Source organism: Larus michahellis, chromosome 5 (genome assembly GCF_964199755.1).
Source record: "Larus michahellis chromosome 5, bLarMic1.1, whole genome shotgun sequence".
Lineage (NCBI taxonomy): Eukaryota > Metazoa > Chordata > Aves > Charadriiformes > Laridae > Larus > Larus michahellis.
The window spans coordinates 70,227,458-70,232,616 of NC_133900.1; positions in this window are offsets into that span (position 1 = coordinate 70,227,458).

The following is a 5,159-nucleotide window of genomic DNA, read 5'->3' on the forward strand; positions in this document are numbered from 1 at the left end:
GGAATTTTTCTGTGTCAAACAGCAACCTGTTGATATTCTGGAAGAAACTAAGTGTTCATCCTGGGTTCTATAAGAAATTGAAATGGATTATAACAATTAAATGCCTTAACACTGCTTTAAAATTTTTGTTAAATAATTTTCAAGTTTGTTAACATGGCTTAATCCAACTTCACAACACAACTTTATTAAACAGACTTACTCCCCCGGTCACCACCTCTTTCTCCTTTAGTCAGAGAAAAGCAACATTTCCTTGAACAACTTAATTCGGAGAACAGGATTCTCTAAATGAAGCAGGACAGACAATGGCTGTCTTGATTTTGGTTTTAACCCAATTGCTGAAGTACAGATCCCAAGCAGTCATCTCACAATCATCATGAACAAAACTATGGAGGTTACTATGGGGATCCCCTGCTCTGAAATGTGATTGAAATTATTATAGATTAAAAAGGATTTAACAAGTTTTTGCTGTACTTCATAATTCAATTACTGTACATTACCAACTGAAAAACATTTTCTTCCGTAGCAAAACACAAAAAAGCCAAATCTTTCAGGAAATACAGCATCCCAATATTGTGTCAGGTTGCAGAGGACTTAAGTACTGAACCAACCCCACAATAAAACCATGTCACATGAGGACTACAGTTTAATTTGCTTGCTCGTTAAGCTCTCTTCTATTTACTCTGAGCTAGAGATTACCTTGATTTTTATGAGGGTGCAGAAGCAGAAAGGAGAAAGGCAACACCCTCAGCTATTCACTTCAACCTCAAGCATGGCCAGATTTTCAATCATTTGTGTTCACACATGGTATCCCCCTGCTCTTAAAACTTGGAGCTGTACCAGGTGATAGCAAGTAACTTAACTAGATTTATGCAAAAGGAAAGGAAGGTAAGTGACAAAGGCAAGATAACTACAGAGCAAAATGAATGCATGAACAAGATTAAAATACTGTTTAAGTATCTGAGGACAAACTGTAGGGATCTGGCCAAGAATGAATAACCTAAGTTGTTTCCATCTCACATCTAATGGTTGGTGTCTAAATACAGCTTTACTTTTCTTTAGTTCTTATTTGAGAACATCTTCCAGGAGCAAGACGGTACCAAATGAATTTAGGGACATTCATCAGATTAAGTTTTCCATATAATCTTCAGAAAAAAGTAAGACCCATGCAAATTTCCCCATTGCCAATACAACATGTGGTATATTAAGAGACTTCGCTGTGGCCAAAAGCGGTACAATTTTCTCCAGAACCCACCTCCACAACTGAGGAAATATTACAGATTTTTTAACCCCACAAATTTCAGTTTGGTAGATAAAAGCAACACAGGGGTTAGTCTAATAAGTATACAGCATACTTTGCCAGAACAATGCTGCTGTCTGATTTTGGTTATTGTTAATGATGAATCTCCTGTTTATGCAGACTTGCATACGAAACTCATCCAGTTAACATCTGCAAAAAAGAAATGTACTAAAGATTCAACATTAATCAAAATCAAGATGAATTATCAAAAGCCCTACAAAATAACACACATAATACACCCTGACTGGGAATTACTTTTCCAGAGTCATGTGTGAGCATTAATTACCAGCCGACGCACACCACTATTGTTTTGACATACGCCACACAGATCCTGTTCTTCCTCATTGCTTTGATTAAAAATTTGGCTTAGGGAGAAGTTTACATTGTTCCTTTTAATAACTGCAGCAGCTACTTCCAGGCGGCTGCCTTTGTGCCCACCTCACCCTTTCCTTTGCTGGGGCACAGGAGACCTGGCCACTCACCCCCAGGACAGCAAAACGCTATTGCAGAGAAACAGTGAGGCACCTCAGATCTTCAATTAAATTAAATTTAAATTGGATTTTTTGTACATTGACACACTGCAAAAGGTTTTTGAATGATCAATAAAAGCTTCAATAGCTCCCTCTGCTGCCAGCAAACGTATATTTCAGCTGCTCTATGCAAAACCTGCTTGCAGCTGGCAGTGTCACATTGCTCTCTATGCATATACTTGTGTGCATATGTATACATACACGGAGGTATATAGAAACCTTGAAAAATAAGATTCGGGAAATACCAGGGGTATTTTAATTTAATGCTCTCCTCAGACTTTAAAGGATAATTATTTTGATTTAAAATACTGAAGGCCAGCAGTTAAGTATTCACTGTTTTCATACGATAATTTCAAAATACTAATTTTATTCAATGCAAAAATCACACCATATTGCCAGGGTATCTAGCTGGATATACAGTGACACCCGTGGAGCAACGGCTAACTTTTTAGGACTGTAAGAGACAAGAGTTTCTCTCAAACTGCTGCTACCTTGACCATCACTACTATTTTTCAGTCTTCCTCCATCTTCCCAAGTCTTTCGTACTCCCAAATGCTGCCTCCTCTCCACACCTGCTGCTCTGCCATGAGTGCCAGAAGGTATCAGCTGGGTTGTTTCATTGGTTTTTTTTTTTTGGTTTTTTTTTTTTTTTTTTCTGTTTTGCTGCATGCTGACAGCTCTGAAAAGTTTACTGAAGCAAGTCCCCTCTGCCCCCCGCGACCGCCATTTTGAGACCACCATCGCACAGTACAAGCACAAGCACCTCCTGTCCGCCACGGCCGCACGCTTAACACCCCTGCCGCCCACGAGAAACATGACTGGGATGATTGACTGAAAATAGGCAAGGAAATGACAGCTAACAGGGGAAGCAAGAGGGGAAAAAACCTCAGGTTTACACATATAAAAGCAAGGGGTTACACTGACAGAATGCACTTGCCAATATATCTTCCTTTGTACAAGACAGCTATGCTGCAGCTAAACTTGATGCCATTGCATCTCCACAGCACTAGGGGCTGCAGAGATAGAATTTAAGAGGTGTTCCAGTTCAGATACAACAGGGCTGCTCTGCAAAGATTCCACACAGACCTAGACAAAGCACGCCTGACTGCATGGCCAGGAACAGATGGCCGAGCATTACCCACGTAACAGGCTCTGGACTAGGGCCCATCCAGGTCACAAGTGACCTGGTATCTCCTAAACCTATCAGTAAATTATACCACCAACCCACTCATCACTCCCCCCCAACCCCGGCCGCAGATAATTCAGGGGTCACTTACTTTAAGAGCACAGACAGCTTTCGGACGTTGCTGGTGCATCTCTCCACAGGCCTCTGCCTCCTTCATGCCTCCAGCACTGTGGGCCTGGCTCTCTCCTACCTTCTTTGCTCCGAGAGTGAGAGGAACAGACTCCCAATTTCCCAAACTGCTCAGCTTCCTTCTCCTCATCTCAATCCAGCCTCACTTATCTTTTTACTAGTTTCGCCTCACCAGATGATCCTAACCGGCCAGGAGCACAGCTGAAGGCCGACTGGGGGCCTTGCAGCTCTGTGGAGGGGTAGTTCGAAAAAAAGAATAAAAATCCCCCATCTGTCACAGGTGGTGCACAGGAGAAGAAACAACGTGTCCACAGCAAGAGACACAATCAAATTATGGCACGAGTAAACAGACCAGCAGCACTTTATTGCACACCCCCTACAACTGGAAAGGAAGAAAAAAATTTAAAAATCAAGCAGGATACAGAAAACAAGCGAGAAGTGGAAACCGCGTCCAGCGTCTGCTAGTACTTTGAGCCTAAGCGGAAACTCCCCTCAAACAAAAGTCCCAAATGCAGGACTCCACAAAATGCTGAGGAAAAAAATTAAATCTAAATCTACCTTTACCTGGCCAAGTCTTACATGTTGTTTATTCGTATTAGATAGGCCAGGCTTAACCAGGCTGTTTTCTTGTTTATTCATTAGCAGCAGCATGTTTCCTTAGCACGTTTCAAAAATACATTGCACATGTGCTCTGTGCTCCTTGCAAGTAAAAGCAGATTTTATTTACGGCAGAAGTAGCTCCCTCATCTGCTTTGCTCCAGCAGCATGAGGTAGGATCCTAGATTTTGGAATAAAGTGTCTGGATTGGGGAAAAATAACAACAGTATTATCCATGAAAAAAAAAATCCGTCTGGAAAAACTTCTTCACTTCTCTTTTGAGGACTTTTCTATGTCAGTCCAGTTATAATAGAATTTCTTAAACTTTAATACAGCAATCCTCTTGTATTTCAATATATGCACAAATCTAATGAAAACTATGTTTTACATAAAATTGCGATCTTCTATCCTTTTCTGTCAAAGTCTGTTGATATGGTTATATTTGCATTCAGTTTTAGCTTCAATATAACCTGAAATTGTTACTGAAAGCATTAGAAGTAAAGGAAAAGGGGGCAGGGGGAAAACATGCTAAGGGAAGAAGTAGTACGATATATTACTCTCAGGTTATTTTGTTATGCATAAGAAAAAAGGAACAAAAAACATCCCTGAAAATGAGGATACGAAAGTGTGCTCCGTTTCTAGAAGTTTCACTATCAGCAGTCTTGATTCTCTTTAAAAATTAAGGCCTGAGGAATTTTCTTTCTTTTATTTTTTATTTTTTTTAAATTCTGAATGGAAGCCACAGCTGTATGTAAACCTCTAAAATTCAAACACAGAGCTCAAAACTGACCTTGCGTGATGCAGCTAGGAACACTGAAATAAAGAACACAAAACTGCAAACAGGATGGTACACCGATAATTACATCTCAGCTAGCCACAACTTGCTTTGAGCCTCCTTCACACTACTCGTACAGCAAAACTCATTTTTAATGCCATTTACAGATCATAGTCACCTGTGAGAGTGTAATGTAACAAATTAAGCATTGTAGTATCACAGAGGGACAGAGGCTCAGAGGAAACAACAGCAAAGAGCTTCCTGTCATTTGTAATTCTTTGTTCCACACCTTATGAAAACAATTGAGAATAAAGAGAATGTTTTGTATTTTTTAAAAGCTCAAATACAATAAAAAGTCAAAAGTCTTGATACTTTAAAGGTAAAAGGTCCTTAATCTAACCAGATACCAGCTTGGGTTACAGCATAGATTTTCTTCTTTCCCATATAAACTATGGAACTAAAGTAACATTTGCAACTGTTCTTTCTCAAAATAAAACTGCCCTGAAGTACATCACACAACCACCTAATCTTCTCACTACCTCCATAAAGAAAACTTAAGATGCAAAGAGATTGCATTACACATTAAGACTGTGCAAACACTAAATTTCACACATGGATACAAGCTTAAGGAATTCACAAGCAAAC